The following is a 17,662-nucleotide window of genomic DNA, read 5'->3' as shown; positions in this document are numbered from 1 at the left end:
TAAATCTTGTGGTAAGGATTTGGTCCCTAAGAAAATAGCTGGGAGCCTGCTGTAAACATTCTTGACAAGGAGTTGATCAAAAACTTCCATACTTCACATCGAAGGAAGCCGAAACCCCCGAGGAGGGGCTCTAAGAAGGGGGCTACTGTTATGCCCATCGGTCACAGATGCTGTGACCACTCTTGTTCACCTCTTTCTTTACTTCCCTGACTCTGTGGAGTAGACTGGCAGCTCTTCCAGCTGCTGATGGCCTGCCTACCACTCTCAGACCTCCAGGGTGGCACGGACGCCGCTGACCACCATCTTGCCATCGGAAGTCCTTAGATGCATCCACGCGCACTGGCCAGACTTAAAGCCATCATGGTGGGAACCTCAGGGGCATCCCCTCCAGATGACATCATCCCTCCAGGACATTTAAGCCAGCTGGCCCTGCCTACCGATGACTTGGCAAAGAGAACCCTTCTTGCTAAATCCAGCTCGCTCTCAGAGGACCTGCGTTCCAGTTCCTGCTTCCAGGCATAGACGTCTTGGGTACCTGCTCCTCGGGGGTCCTCTCCTCATCTTGACTATCCGCTCCTCGGATCCCCATTCCCCGGGACTTCCCTGGAACCTGCGCTTCCCTTTCTGTGAGTACCCCTGTAAGGAGTGAGGTAGGCGAGAATAAGGTAAGAGTAAAATAATATGTTTATTGATATACAATCTTAATAATTCTAAGTATTAAAGGTATACAGTTCTAAGCACTAAAGTATACAGTTCTAAGCACAAAAATATACAGTTCTAAGTACTAAAGTATACAGTTCTAAGCATGTACAGTTCTTAAGCATTAAAAGGTACAGTTCTTACAGTTCTTACAGTTCCTAAGCATCAAAAACAATTCTAAGCATATTCATCTGTATTCGTGCACAATATATATTTCGGCCAATACTCACAACACCCTTTTCATCAGCCTGTCTCAGAGAGAGAGCCCAGTACAGGCAAAAGGGACCCAGTCACTTCGTAGGTCTACAAAGTGACACGCAGTGCTTTGCTTGCCAGCAAAGCGAAAGTATGTTTCTTGCTCTCCCCGTTTTGCAGCCATAGCTGTTCGTCCTTTATAGCCCAATGTCAACAAGTGTGCGTGCCAAACTAGACTGTGTGTTTGTGGGACAGGATTACTCCTTGCCAGCAGTTCCAGTCTAAACAATACTAGTCAGGTCATCTCTACTCCAGGCCGAATGTCAGTGCTGCAGCTGATTCTGCAGTTTCCCTAACAACCCCACTCTGCGGACTACTTCCTGTTCTACCAGGGATTCCTCTGTTGTACACCACTTCACAGACCACTACCATCTCTACTGAGGACCTCACTGGTGTTCCCTGCTCTGTGGATCACTATCATTTCTACTGAGGATCTGCACCGTGGTGAGTACCCCGCTCCGCGGGCCATTGCCATCTCTATGCTATGTGCATAAACATTTGTTTATACATGCATAAGTTGCCTCTACTCAAGTATTCCATACTTTATACAAGTCGAAAATATGCGTGTGTTTTCATTTTCAGAAGCACATATATGCACATGAAAAGGGGCAGCACAGGGGCATTCCTGGACAGGGTCAACAGTTATGCATGTAAGTTGTTATTTTAAAAGACACTTACACATGTACATTTGCCAAATTACTCATGTATTTTTATGCTTGCTATACATCTGGCTTAGTGATATTAATCATCTTTATTGTGTGCTATTGACTGGGTGGGAGGTTTGGATAAAATGGGAAGTTGAGGCTAAAGATCCAAGAGGGTTTTGATGACCTTTAGAAGGACTGAGCAAATTAGTGGACTAATAAGTTAAACTGGTAATTTCACTCATACTGTGTGTTTTAAAATACTCCGATTTACATGTGTAAATCCCAACTAATGCAAGTAAGTTCTACTTTATTTTTCAACATAATATATATATATGTCTATTTTTTAAAATGGGTGGGTAAAGAGCACGCGTACAGTGCACTGAAGTACATGTTTTTAATGCATTGCATGTATTTGTACATTGGCCTATATATGTGCATAGGTTGTGGGGTAAACATAGATATATTTTATAACAGGTGCATACAATTATGCATGGCTATATACAAGCATGCAGTCTATGCCACCACATGCAAATGTTTGAATTTATCTTCTAATTATGTATTTATTTGTAAAAATGTTCTATACCACATTCTTTACCAAAATCATGTTCAAAGCAGTTTATAACAATTAGATTATAAGTCTACTGGAGACAAGGAAATAACTGAATGAAATCCACTTTGATGTGACTGACCATTACAAAAGGCCTAATATAAATTAAATTAAATTACAAATAAAAAGCCTGTGAATTGATCCATGCAGTGCTATTCTACTTTCCAAGAAGGTATGCTTTATAGCTTGCTTTATAGTTTAAACTTGATTTTAAACAAGTTAAGTTCTAAACATAACATAAAAGTAAACTAAACTTTCTTGAACCTCAACATTGAGGCTCGAATGAAAGGACTTTTGAATTATTGGAAGTCATCCATTATTTCAGAGGTACAGTATACAACCTTTATTTTATTAAATGTATTCTCCAAGCAACTTATGGAATTTTTATTAGAAAGAAATTTTAGTAGCTTTACTCAGATTTTTCATATTTCCAACTCTTTCAGAGTTCATAGCACTTTGAACAGGAACAATGGACAGAAACATCAACAATAATAGAAAAATATTGTGAAACTTGACTATGATATTTTAAAATTATCTTCTGCAAATTGAGCTTTCTACCTGAGGAAAAATAAAGACTGGTGACAATAACTCATAGGTTCTTTAGATTTGTTGTCAAAGTGAGGATGATGATGATCTTGTCAAGATAATCTTTTCATGGACAGTCAGATTTCTTTATATCTTGCCTGAGGTTATATAACTCTTTTTATGCCATCTTAGCACTCCTTTTCCCAAAGGGAAAGAAGTATATGGAGAAGCTTTTAATCTCAGTCTTTTTTATTGCCTCCATCTTCTACTGCTTGACAGCTTTCACGTTATATAGTCTTTTGTCAAGCAATCAAATATGCAGTCCCCTTCACTGCTTATCAGGCAGCTCAGAGTAGCAGAATGATAGAACTATAGTAGGGTCAGCTGCATGCCAAGGCTTTCAAAGTAAGACTCTGAAATGAAGTGCTGTGTCTGGAAGAATGCACTGCCATGAAATACAAGAAAGCAATGGACTGGAATTACTTTCAAGCAAATTACTAAAGCCGCAGGAGGCACAAAAGAATGTATATTTATTTCTATTGATGGTCAAATATTCTCAACCAATAAATATTTTTTTTCCTAGCATTTTCTGGTCTCCACATTTACTTAATTGCTATAATATCTATAAAGCTTTAATGGATTCCATATGATTTATTGTTCACTAGCAATTTTCAATATGTGCAAATGTAATAAGGAAGGATTTTTACATGCATGCCATTCTATAAACACAGTCTTCTATCAGGATGGAATATAATTTTTATCTGTAAATCTTGGCCTTTCAGTGTATTATTTATTATCATTTCTTATAAGACAAAAAGAATATTGGGACATTTTTTCTCATGGAAATATTTGGTAGACAAGGGAAAAATGAGAAATACATAATTTGAAAGGTCATGTCCTTTTTTGCACAATCCTATGGTACAGTTATCTATATTTTGAGATACAATGTCTATTTCTCAGAAATACTATCAACATCCAGGAGTATAGGGCTATACAACATGTCACATCTGTACCTGAGAAAGGCGCCAAAGATACTTACCTTTAGCACATCTTACAGAGCTACAAATGCCCTTTGAAAGATTGCCAGATGAGCAGGAGCAACTGTGCATTGCTCCTGCCCTTTCAAACCACTGACCCCCTTAGAATATGAAAGTGGGGGCCAGGGAAGCCCCCTGTAGTGCCATTTGTTTTAAGGGAGGGTCAAAAGGGCCTCGCCAGGCACTGGCTAGTCTCAGTTAAGCCCAGTAGGTCCATCTAGGCACAGTAAAATTGGTCCAGGCCTGGACCTATTTTCCAGAAAGGAAGGGGGTTGGAAGGACCCCAGGGGGTTGGGCCCCGACTGGTCCTGGTCTAAGCCCTGGGGCTTCTGTTGGGGTAAAAGGTGGGTCAGAGAGCCTCTGGGCCTTTGTAAATTCTCCACGCACACAAAATTGAAAATATTCCCAAATCTTGGGGTATTTTCATAAGAGGCTATATTAGGTTCCTTCTTTTTGGAACAAACTTAAAATGGCCTCATTTATACCATTTTACCAAGAGCATTTTTACTCCCAGCATTTCCAAAATGAGACTATTCATGCATTCTCTGTTCTTTCTAAGAAGAAATAATTTTACTTCTGCATTTATTTCTTCCTATCTCATATTATGATCCTTTCCCATTAAATTTTGCATAAAGAATGCTTGCATATTAAGCATTTATACCCTTGAGAAATTTGAGTATGCCTATTGTATCTCTTCTTTTTTAATTCAATAGTACACATTTTTACAGTAGGACCTTAGCCTCACCTCAAAGGGTTTTGGTAAAACTTTACAAAATTGTGTTATTATGTTTCTGAATTGCTTCTACTTTTTCTATATTCCTTCAGAATTGTAGGTTCTAGAACTGATCATAAAACTCCAAATGAGGAATCACTAGTGATGTCTGAAAAGGTATTATCACTTCATTTATTCTGCTTTATACATCTAAATATTATGGGGTCCATATTCAGTGGCATTTAGCTGGATAACTTGTGAGTTATCCAGCTAAATGCTGACTTTTGAATATTTTCGCCACTTTTCCAGCTAAAGTTCATCTGGGTAACTCATTATCCAACTAAACTTTAGCTGAATAATAGGGAGGCATGTCAGCAGCATTCCAGATGGAGTAAAGAAAGCTGGTTACCAGTTAACTCCAATATTCAGTTAGTCAGATAACTAGGGACCTCTGTTTCCATTTTTTCATTTTTATTTCTCCCTGGAATTTATCACTGTTTATTGTAATGAATAAAAATGGGAGAAAAATCAGTGGAGAAACAAATTACTCATTTTTTTCCTTTGAGATTCCCCAATATTTTTTATCAAGTGTAAGTATAAAGAGGAAGGCCTTGAAATGAGAAAATGTAGCAGTCAAAAGAAAAAACAAAAGAGCAAGAATTATGCAATATCAGATATAAAGAGAAAACTAGAGGTGGCAGACATAAATTTTCAACTTAACTCAACCAGACGCTTCTGAAGTGGCAAGACTCCCGCTCCAGCCACAGTTTAGACATTAGTTCTCAGCCTCTTTTTTGCTATCCTTTTATTCCCAAGCTACTCTAGCCCCCAAGTTCTGTCTCCCTGTTATATGTAACTGTGCCTCGGCCTTCCTGTTATTTGGTTATGTTTAGTTAGTCCCTAAGTTCCATGTAAACCGGTCTGATATGAATCTTGTCATGAAGTTCGGTATAGAAAAATGTTAAATAAATAAAAATAAATAAATAAATGCCATCAACTCCACCAAAAATTGCTTCCTTCTAAATTATCTTTTTAAATTTTCAGTGAGTAAGATTTAGTCTGCAATGCTTGTCCTTTGTCTAGTGAAATTTGCTGTAGGCCACATTTGCACTGAATTAGAAGCAGTTTAACAGTGGAATAATACCCTTATCATTTTAACACAAATGGAATGATGTTTAGGGTTGCTAGAGGCACCTAATTGCCATTGTAAACTGCATTTACTGTCAGTCTTATGGGGTGGACCCTGGGTGTTCTCCCTCCTACTTTCATCCACAACACTTCTCATGCATGAACAATCTTCAGAGGGAAAGCCATGTTAGTCTGGTTGACAAAAATGACAAGAGTTGGATGGCACCTCACATACTAACTAATTTATTGAACCATGAGCTTTCAAGGGCAGGTTTAGTAAAGACAGAGGGCACTTCAGTTGAGTCCAACTGTCTTGTTTATTGAGTGTAACTATCTTGTTTATTTTCACAAAGACACATACACAATGACTGCATCCTCGCAGTAAGGGGTACATGTTATTCATACAGGGGCAAATTTTCAAAGGATTACACGCGTAACTTACGTGCGTAACTCCGAAAACCTGCTCCTGCGCGCTCTGAGCCTATTTTGCATAGACTTGGTAATGCTCGCAAGCCCTGGGATGCACGTATGTCCCGGGGCTTTGAAAAAGGGGCGGGGAAGGGGTGGGGCCGGGGGTGGGGTGCCAGTCCAGGGGCAGTACCAAGTCCTCTGGCACAGCAGCCGTGCCGGGGGATGGTGCGCTGGCAGCCGGCCGGAGTGCGCAAATTACTCCTGCCAGAGGCGTAACTTGCCAGAGGCATAACTCCTGAAATAAAGGTAGGGGGGGATTTAGGTAGGGATGGGGGGTGGGTTAGATAGGGGAAGGAAGGGGAAGGTGGGGGGAGCGGAAGGAAAGTTCCCTCTGATGCTGCTACGATTTTGGGGCAGCCTCGGAGGGATCGGGGAAAGCCATCGGGGCTCCCCTAGGGCTCGGCTCGCGCAAGGTGCATAAGTGTGTACCCCCTTGCGTGCACCGACCCCGGATTTTATAACATGCGCGCGGCTGCACACGCATGTTATTAAATTGGGCGTACATTTATGCGCGCCAGGTAGCGCGCACAAATGTAGGCCGTGTGCTCAGGTTATAAAATCTGCCCCACAATTGTTGAATTCTGTACAACTGGTGCAATGGAGAGATGGTAATTAACTACAATACTAAACTACTTGACCCAGGTTTTCTGTTCTTACTTGTTGAGATGCACCATTAACAGTCTCGTGCAGTGGTTCTCAATATTTGTGTCGGGCCACACTAGTGTATCGAAAAGTCCGAAGATATGTGTCGCAGAGCCACCGGAAGACTGATCTTTCCTCATCAGTCTGTGAAAGTGTTGGCTGACTTTTCTTTTATTGGGTATGACAGGAAGCTGCTTTTGCTTCCTTCTTCTCTTCCTGGCCAGTGGCAGTTTGTTCCCTCTTCCTTCACCCAGACAGAGCGCTATATCACCAACTTCTGTTCATATGGGCTGGCAGGACACCAACTTTATCTTTCTCTGCCTGGCCTGGCAGTGTTGCTGCTGATGCTCTCTTCACCCCATGGAACCTGAATATGATAGCAGGAGAATGAGGGTAAAAAGGTATGTGCTTTATAGATCTGCTGCTACTCCCTCCTCATCTTCTCCTCAATGCTTCTTGCCCTCATCTGCTGCTGATAAAGAGGGAGGGAGACTTCTGGAATGGACTGAAGTCTTTTCTACTGGCTGGGAGCCAGGAGATGGAGGAAATGTACTGGCTAGGAAGGTGTGAGAAGATAAGAGTTTGAGTCTGTTGGGCAGGAAGGCATGGGAAGATAGGAAGTCAGGAGCTTCTGGATAGGAAGGAGTGGGGAAAGGAGGTTGGTGTTGATGGGTAGGGAGAGGTTGAGGAGGGAGGGCTTGTGGGCTGCTGGGCAGGGAAGAGAGATAGAAATAGAGAAAAATGGATGTGTGGGGCTGCTGGGTTGGGGAGAGGGGAGCAGGGAGTTGGGGATGCTGAGCAGGGAGAGATAGGAAAGAGGTGGTTAGAGGTATTCTGGGTAGGGAAGAGAAGAGGGAAAAGCAGAAAGAGCTGAGCAGGGAAGAGAGTGAGCACGGGAAAGAGTATGTGGTGTAGGGTTGTCAGGAATGTTGAACAGGAATATGAGCATGTGAAGGGATGATTGAGTAGTTTGGAGAAGTGAGGGGTGAAGGGTCATGGAGGAGAGTGTTAGGGTACAAGAGCCATACTATGTCAGTTTTGTGAATATGCATTTCTTCTCTCTTTGAACTTTGCTTAGTGTAGGAGGAAATATATTTTTGTTTCTAGTCTCCAGTTTTGCACTGCATGCAGAAGGTGGTCTTGGAGTTTTCAGTCCAGGTTTTATTTCCACATTTGTAATTTGCGGTCTTTTATTCTATATTTGGTAAAGGCAGGTCTGTCTGTATTCTGTGTGATGTGACTGAGATGAGGTACTTTACTATAGGCTTATATTAACCTTATGTGTTGTATTTTCTCAATATAATATTACACTGGTGAAGAATTGCTGACTTTTTATGGGTAGGGCTATTGCTATTTCATTTCTTGGAGTTCGTGCTGCTGAGGTATGGCAGGTTTGATAGACATGTACAGAGTGGAGTTTGTTTTATTTCACAATGCACCTGGTGTAGTAGAGGGAGTTTGTGATGCTATCATTAAGATGACACCAGAAACAGAATATCTTTTTTTGAATGGTGTGTTGTACAGGGAAATGTTTTAGTTCTGCTCTTCACTCATTAGGAAGTGAGAGACTCCTGTGGATGCTGATCATATGCTTATATTTAGTCTCATGATAGTCATGTATTTAGTGTGTCATTGCTGTAAGCATCATCTCTCAGGTGTATCCTAATAGAACAAAGGTTGAGAACCACTGATCTAGTCACAACTACTCCAACTCCAGTTTATGCAGATCTCAAAATCAGAGGTGATTCAATTCGATTAGCTGACATAACATCCTTGGAGCTTACAAATGCTCCACATCAAGATAAATCCATTAGACCTACATGATAATCCACTTTCCAATTCAGACAGCAAACTTTCTCAGCAATAACGGGGCATACTCAAAGGAATCAAATAGTCCAAACCATTAATAATCGTATCATGGGAGTGCTGGATTTTACCAATGCAGGAAGTAATCATGGGTTATATCACTATGATCCAAAAAAATGACAGATGGACTATATACACAAGGTTCCAGAATATAAAATGATAGGGATGTGCAGACCAAAAGTTTAAGTTCATAAGTCCATAAGTCGAAAGGGGGTCCCATTTGCGGTCAATATGGACATATGGAGAATTCCATAAGTTGAGTCTATGTCCATATGTGCAAATAAAAATTTAAACCCCTCACCCGCCTTAATCCCCCCCCCCCAAGACTTACCAAAACTCCCTGGTGGTCCAGCGGGGTCAGGACGCCATTCCTGAACTCCTTTGCAAGGAGCACGTGACGTCGGCGTCACGTCGGAGTGACGCGGCGTCACGTGATTCCCCTCGGGTTCGCTCCCGGACCCCTCGTTGGGCTCAAAAGGAACTTTTGGCCAGCTTGGGGGGGCCTCCTGACCCCCCCAAGCTGGCCAAAAGTTCCTTTTGAGCCCAACGAGGGTCCGGGAGCAAACCCGAGGGGAATCACGTGACGCCGCGTCACTCCGACATGACGCGGACGTCACGTGATTCCCCACGCGTCCGCTCCCGGACCCTCACGGAACTTTTGGCCAGCTTTGGTAAGTCTTGGGGGGGGGGGGATTAAGGAGGGTGAGGGGTTTAAATTTTTATTTAGATCAACAATCGCGATTTCCAACGTATTCAACATAGCTATGTTGAATAAGTTGGAAATCCGATCGTTTAAGCCTCATCTTTTTTTTAAGTTAAAAAAAAAAAAAAGTTGCGTTTTCCATTTAAGTTCAAAACGAATGCACACCCCTATAAAATGATAACATCAGGTAATCATGAAGGTTCTGCACTCAATCTACACCTCAAAGAATTGCTTTACTCCACTTTGCTCCTGCTGTTACAGCTGTGTGCACAGACTGTCATTCTCCTCATTTACTTTTTCTTCTTTGTTAGGCTGCCTAAATCTAACAGTTTAAAAGAGGAGGTTAGGCACTATAGGCCTAAAATGGTGGGTTCTGCATCCCTGCTTCCCTTTTCTTGCAAAAAGTTTATTTCTCAGACAATTCTGAAGTCTCTTATAGCTGTAAAGCAGTTAGTATTCTCTCAACTTAAGACGCTGAAAAAGAGAGGATACTTAGAGAAATCTCCATAGATTCACATAACATCTAATTAGGAGATATATGTGTCTTAAAGTAATCTGACTTGATATTCATGTTTACAGATGTTTATCACCTCATTTGTAGTTTGTACTGCTCTCAACACTCCATCTGTAGCTTGAGTCCCTAGACCAGAGTTTCCCAAATGAGTCCAGGGGAACGCATAGCCAGCTGTGTTTTCAGGATATCCACAAAAGTCTATTAAAGTGACAGCAGCAAAAAACTTCTTTTGAGACATCAGCGAGGATTCCCTCAAGTAATGACATCATTAGCAGATGAACTCATTCTTTTTAAATACATGTTGTGCTTTTCAGTTGCTGACATTTTGAATTGCACACTGACAGCTGACCTGAGACATGATATCTGCTCAATATAGATCTTTAATAACAAATGATAGAGACTTTACATCTTTCAATATCCAATATAATTTTGATGTTTTGCTGTTCCTTGTCATAGTTATGAACATATGCACTTTCTTTACTATTTGTTTCAGTGAACAGCAATGTGAGTTTGAAGAAGGGTAACTCAAGCCCCTGATACAAAGACAATTGAAGCATAGTACTATATTGGGCTCAAAAATATCTACAGCATGAACATTTCTCAGGGAAGTGATGTCTTTTAGTTGAAATGCACTTGTCAATTTTTTAATTGCAACAACAAAAAAAATCTCTTAAAAAATACTGAAACATACAATAACATAGTGCAGGCCAATGATTAAATACGACCCGATCACAATTAAGGGAAGTTCAAAATTAAATGTTTCTGATATGGGTATTATGAAAGTCCATTAAACTGTACTTAATGACAAAACAAGCACTATTTAGTTACTGAATACCATAGGTTGGTGATATAAACAATGAATATACATGAGATAAATGTACATACATACACTGAGTATCCATTTTATTCACATGTATCTCATTCATATTTATTGTGGATATCCTGAAAACCTGACTTGCTTTGGGTCTCCAGGACAGGTTTGGGAAGCCCTGCCCTAGACAGTCAGTGAAATCTTCTTCCTAGCTTCAGTAAACATAAAACTGTTCTTGAATATCAAACACTATTTATTAGCATGATGAACAGTTCAACACTCATTGTGACCAGCCACCAAAAACAGCCATACAGACAGCAGAGCCAGATTTTTATTTATTTATTTATTTATTTATTTATTTATTTATACTTTATTCTATTTCACAAAATATCACAAGACAAATCTTGATAAGAAAATGTGAAAAGGCACAAGAAATACAGAAGAAAAAGAAAAGTAAATACAATCACAATCCAAAGGCCTATTTCAAATCAAGTCCTCAAACTGGAAGGAGCCTCACACAATTTCAGGAAAAAATATCACATATTATACTTAGAAAAAGAAGGCAGTGCCACCAACGTAGGCTATAAATTAAGGACTCTAGATCTGAGATAATGGATCTTTAAGTTGCCAATGTGAAAGGCTCACTAATAACAGATTTGTGCCTGAAGAAAAGGCATAAGACCCAATCCCTGTCCGGTTCAAGAACAAATGTTACTTTTAAAGTAGCCGGATTGATTTCTTCTGTAATAGATTTCTCCAAAATCATAGTTAGATTATCCATAATCAGTGATGAATCTTGCTATGGTATCAATACAGGTTATTTCTTAAAATTTGGAGCATAGTAAGCTTTGGCTATAGGTGGTAATGCCTATTCTGGAATCTTTAACACCTCCAGAAAATATCTTTTCAACATATCCTTAGGAAGAACAGATGAACATTTTGGAAAATTTATGAATCTTAAATTGCGATTTCTTAAAGTGTTTTCCAAATTCTCAATTTTAGAAGCCATTTGCTTATCCTCCTTAATTATTCACAATTGCAGACCTTTAACCGATTGAACCTGTCTTAGTTTCCTCACAAAGATCTTTAATTCGAGTCTTATCAGCTTCCAATGATTTAAATCTAGTCTCCAAATCCTTAATTTTATTTTCCATAGGTTTAAACTGTGAATAAATCATCTTGCTCAGACCTTCAATAGTACCCCATATGGACTCTAGTGTAATATGGGTTGGTCTTACCAAAAAAGCAGGAAAATTCAATGTTTCATTGCCTGAGGAATTGCTACCTGACTCAATGACTTCTACACACACATCAAACCAAACCAAGGTACCTGGTATTCTAATTATCAACAATAATAATGTAGAACCACATACAAATGCTAATTGTAATTAATATTGTGTTTGTAGGACCTCTGGTCTACGTGAGTCTGTTACACATTCAGACCCATTAGTAGTTTGCAGGTCCAAAATTACTTTATTAATCACGAAGCTACTTTGTTTGAGAAAAATTTTTGAATGTTTTTTTCTTTTATGTAAAATATTTATAGACCCCAATAAGAAAATTATTCCTTACCTGCTAATTTTCATTCCTGTAGTACCATGGATCAGTCCAGACGGTGGGTTATGTCCCCCGTCCAGCAGATGGAGTCAGACCAGGCTTCGAGGGGGCGTAACCATATATACCAGTACCCCCTCTGCAGGAGCAGTATCGAGTATATCAAAGCCCGATAGAAAGAAACAAGAAACATTCTGGATCAAGTTTGATCAACTATGTAATGAACGACAACTGGAAACATCAACAGTTAATTGTAGATAACCAACCAACTTGTAGGGAGTTGTGGGAGACACAAAGACACAGAGAACTGCAACAGAATAAGAGAGCAGAGCGGAGCAGGACGAAGAACCCAGAAGTGGCGGGCATCTGGACTGATCCACGGTACTACAGGAACGAAAATTAGCAGGTAAGGAATAATTTTCTTTTCCCTGTACGTACCAGGATCAGTCCAGATGGTGGGATGTACCCAAGCTTCCCTACCTCGGGTGGGGTCCTGCGAGGCCTGCTCGGAGAACCTGCTCGCCAAAATGTCCAACATCGGAAGAGGCGAGATGTAGGCGATAGTGCCTCGAGAACGTGTGCAGTGATTTCCAGGTTGCCGCATGACAAATCTCCTGAGAAGATACAGACCGGGCCTCCGCCCAGGAGGCTGCTTGAGAATGCGTCGAGTGTGCTATGATGCCGCGAGGAGGAGTACGTCCCGCTCCAATGTAAGAAGCGGTGATACCATCCTTTAACCACCTAGCAATCATCGTCTTCGAGGCCTGGGCACCCTTCCTGGGACCGGACCAAAGAACGAATAGATGATCAGAAATCCTGAAATCATTAGTAGCCTCCAGATAGTAAAGCAACGTGCGCTTCACATCTAAGAGCCGGAGAGTCTTCGGCTCGGAGGGAGCGAATGACGGAAGCTCCACCGTCTGGTTCAAGTGGAAAGACGACACCACCTTTGGAAGAAAGGAAGGGACGGTGCGGAGGGAGACCCCCGAATCCATGAACCGAAGATAAGGCTCCCTGCACGACAAAGCTTGAAGTTCCAAAATGCGTCGTGCAGAACAGATGGCCACAAGGAAGACCGCCTTAAGAGTGAGATCCTTAAGCATTGCTCCGCGGAGGGGCTCGAAGGGTGGTCCCGACAAGGCGCGAAGCACCAGATTAAGGCTCCAGGAGGGACATGGATCCCGCACCGGCGGGCGCTTATGCTTAACACCCTTGAGGAAACGTGCGATGTCCGGCTGAATCAGGAGAGAACCACCCTGCTGTAATAACGAACCCAGGGCGGCCACCTGAACTCGTAACAAATTGTAGGCGAGTCCTTTATCCACCCCTTCCTGGAGAAACTGTAGGATCTGGGGCACCGAAGCCCATGTGGGCTTCGTGCCCTGGTTGGTGCACCACATCTCGAAGACCTTCCAAAACCGAACGTAGGCCACGAAGTCGAAGTCTTTCGTGCGTGCAACAGCGTGGAAACTACCACCTCTGGGTAGCCCCGGCACCGGAGACGCCGCCGCTCAAAAGCCAGGCAGCAAGACAGAAGAGTTCTGCCTGCTCGAAAAATACCGGGCCTTGATGGAGGAGATGGGGAAGATGTCCTAGTCTTATCGGGCCGTCTATCACCAGCTGTAGCAGGTCCGCAAACCAAGGCCGTCGGGGCCACTCCGGGGCGACGAAGATCACGGTACCCTGATGGTTCTCTATCCTGCGAAGAATTCTGCCCACCAGGGGCCACGGTGGGAAGGTGTAGAGCAGGAGGTGTGGCGGCCACAAGAGTACCAGGGCATCCACTCCTTCTGCGCCGCGTTCCCTTCTGCGACTGAAGAAGTGGGGGGCCTTGGCGTTGAGCACGGTCGCCATCAGGTCCAAGTGGGGGACCCTCCACCGGTGCATGAGAAGGCTCATCGCCTCGTCGGAGAGGGACCACTCTCCGGGATCCAGCTGTTGACGACTTAGGAAATCCGCCTGAACGTTGTCCACTCCAGCAATGTGCGAGGCTGCGAGAAGGACGAGATGTCGCTCTGCCCACTGCATCAAAAGTGTCGACTTGATCGAGACGTGCCGACTCCGAGTACCTCCCTGCTGATTGATGTAGGCCACGGTGGTGGCGTTGTCCGAGAGAACCCTGACCTCCCGGTTCTGTAGGAGGGGGAGGAAATGTCGTAGCGCCAGACGGGCCGCTCTGGTTTCCAGACGGTTGATTGGCCACTTCGCCTCCACCGCTGACCACATCCCTTGCATGGTGCTTCGATCGCAGATGGCTCCCCATCCGACGAGGCTGGCATCCGTGGTCACCACGACCCAGTAGGGGACCTCGAGGGAGACACCGCGAGCCAGATTCGACGGGTCCAACCACCAACCCAGGCTGTCCCTGGCAGTCTGTGGAAGGGGAAGTACCATCTGATAATCCTGGGAGACTGGTTTCCAACGAGAAAGAAGCGCCGCCTGTAAGGGCCGCAGGTGTGCAAATGCCCAGGGCACAAGGTCTATGGTGGAACCCATGACGCCCAGGAGCTGCAGATAGTCCCAGGAGGTGAGTACTGGTAATGCAGAAAACTGCCGTATGTGGTCCCGCAAGGATTGAGCCTTGTCCGGTCGTAAGAAGACCTTGCCCTGAAGCGTGTCGAAGCTCGCCCCCAAGAAGTCCAAGCGCTGAGAGGGCACGAGGGAGCTTTTGGAGAAGTTCACCACCCAACCCAGGGATTGGAGAACCTGAAAGACCCTGGCCACCGCTGACTGTCCGTGGCTGAAGGATTTCGCACGAATGAGCCAATCGTCCAAATAGGGATGAACAAGGATGCCCTCCTTCCGTAAGGTTGCAGCCACGACCACCATGATCTTGGTGAACGTTCGGGGGGCGGTCGCCAACCCGAAGGGGAGGGCCTTGAACTGAAAATGTTGGTCCAGAATCTTGAAGCGAAGGAACCGTCGGTGAGCTGGGAGGATTGGAATGTGTAAATAGGCCTCCGTCAGATCCAGGGAGGCGAGAAACTCCCCCTGATGCACTGCCGCAATCACTGACCGAAGAGTCTCCATGCGGAACCGGACCACCCGTAGTGACTTGTTGACTTCCTTTAAATCCAGGATGGGCCGGAAGTATCCGTCCTCCTTGGGCACGATGAAGAAGATGGAATAGTGGCCCGAGCCCACCTCTCCTGAAGGGACGGGAGAGATGGCCCCTATGGCCCGCAGCCTGTCCAGAGTTAGCTGAACTGCTCTCCTCTTGAGGTCCGAGCCGCAGGGGGAAAAGATGAACTGTGCCCTCGGAGGGCAGACAAACTCCAAAGCGTAGCCATGCTTTATGGTATCCAGGACCCACTGGTCTGAGGTGATACGGACCTCATAAAAAAAACCCTAGATGACCCTCTATCCAGGGAATGGAGGAGTGGGCGAGGCTGGCATCATTGAGTGGACTTAGGAGTGGGGTTCCCCTAACCTGCCCCGTCCCTCGTGGGCCTGTGCCCACGAAAGGAACGAGACCAGGTCTGCGATCTGGGAGCAGAAGTCCGAGGTCCAGCCTGTCTGTAACTTCTATAACGTTGCTGCGCCCTTGCTCTGGTCCGAGAAGAAGAAAAAGCCTTTGAAGGCCGGTGTCTATCCTCCGGGAGACGGTGAACAGCATTTTCCCCCAGGGACTTGATGATCTGATCCAGATCCTCCCCGAAGACCCTCCAGCTACTGGAGCTGGAGGGTCCGGCGGAGGGTCCAGGTCCAACTCAAGAAGGATCAGCTGAATGAGGTCGTCTAGCTCCTCCCTCTGAAAGATGCGGAGCGCCCGCGGATCATCACCCTCCGAAGGGACATCTGGCAGGACCCCGTCAGGAGCCTCCGGGACATCTCCCCCCCCCCGGGACCTAAGTCGCACCCCCTATTCCGGGGGCTAAGCGAACCCGGGTGGAAACTTGAGTGGCCCCCGCACCCGAACCCGAAGCTACCGGGACAGGGGGGCCTGAGGAGTCGTAGAGAGCCGAGGGATCTTGGCGAGGGGAGGTCCCACAGGAGTTTCCAAACTCTGTAGATAGGCCGAATGTATTAGCATGATAAACTCTGGGGAAAACCCCAGCCTGCTCGAGGGAGCCCCAGAGGAAGGGAAATCCAAATGCTCCAGTGCCTGCAAGTTGGGCTCCGGGGACAAAACCAGCGGAGTAACCTCCTGAAAATCCTGTTCCCCCTGCGCCGCATAAGCCTCCCCAGCGCGCTGCGAATTTAAAATTGCCACCGTTCCCGCCAAAACTGGCGAGGTGGCCGGCCCGCGCTGCCCGGGCAAAGCAGATAAAAATGAAAAATCGCTGGGGAACTGCGAGGTGCCTTCCCCCCTGGGGAGACACCGTGCGCAGATTCCCTCACGGGAAATTCTGGACCCCGGCTCGCCGCAGGCCGAGCAGCGCGAGGGCCGCGGCATCGAGATCGCCGGGGAACACACAAAAAAAAAAAATCAACAAAACAGCCTCAGGGGGGGGGGGGGCAAGAACAGGGAGGAACCGCCGCGGGGGGGCCCGGTCAGCCTGCGCTGCCCGCTGCCTCCGAAGAAGCTAGGTGCCGCGGCGGGGCCTGCACGGCCGACGCTACCCGCTCTGAGGGTCCCCCCTCCCTGCCCCAGCAGCCCTCGATATGATCGGATCGGGCCGCGGGCGAAGACAACGTGGAGTGGCCGGCCCCACGGGCTTCCATGAGGCACCGGCGTGTAGAAGCTGCAAACAAAGAAAAAAATTCACAAAAGAGCCAAACACTTACCCCCAACCAGGGAGAAACAAAATCATGTAGACAGATAGAATTGAAGGGAGAGGCAGAAGAGAGAAACCACGCCTCCCCAAAATTGAGTTAGCCCTTGTTAACTCTTTTTTTTTTTTTTTTTTTAAACTTGATCCAAATTGTCAGAGATAACTAGAGTAAAGAAAAAGAAGCAGAAAAACAGGAATTCCCTGCCAAAATGGGGAAACACTGATTCCCCTACTCGCATCTGCTGAAGTCAGAAGATACTGAACTCCTGCAGAGGGGGTACTGGTATATATGGTTACGCCCCCTCGAAGCCTGGTCTGACTCCATCTGCTGGACGGGGGACATAACCCACCGTCTGGACTGATCCTGGAACGTACAGGGAACATTGTATTATATGCATCACCATGCCGCAATTCTAGTCAGAGTAAAACTCTCACATTTATATGATCAATTATTCATAGTACTCATCTTCATTCATATTACTCATCTATTGTGAAGTTCCCAACGATCTATTCGTCATTGACACCGTCCCGACACGATCGTGTTTTGGACCGTCCTGGTCCTGCTTCAGGGGTAACGTCTAATCCAAGAAAAATCGGGTCTCCAACAATGGCTGTTCTTGCGGTTCCATTTCTTTTGCTTTTATCTCCGGTCGACATCCTCGACTGCCATTTTGTCCAAAGGACCAGAGGTCCTACAAACACAATATTAATAATTACAATTAGCATTTGTATGTGGTTCTACATTATTATTGTTGATAATTAGAATACCAGGTACC

Source organism: Rhinatrema bivittatum, chromosome 5 (assembly GCF_901001135.1).
Source record: "Rhinatrema bivittatum chromosome 5, aRhiBiv1.1, whole genome shotgun sequence".
Classification (NCBI taxonomy): domain Eukaryota; kingdom Metazoa; phylum Chordata; class Amphibia; order Gymnophiona; family Rhinatrematidae; genus Rhinatrema; species Rhinatrema bivittatum.
The sequence above is the reverse complement of the archived record's forward strand: the minus strand, read 5'-3'. Positions refer to the sequence as shown.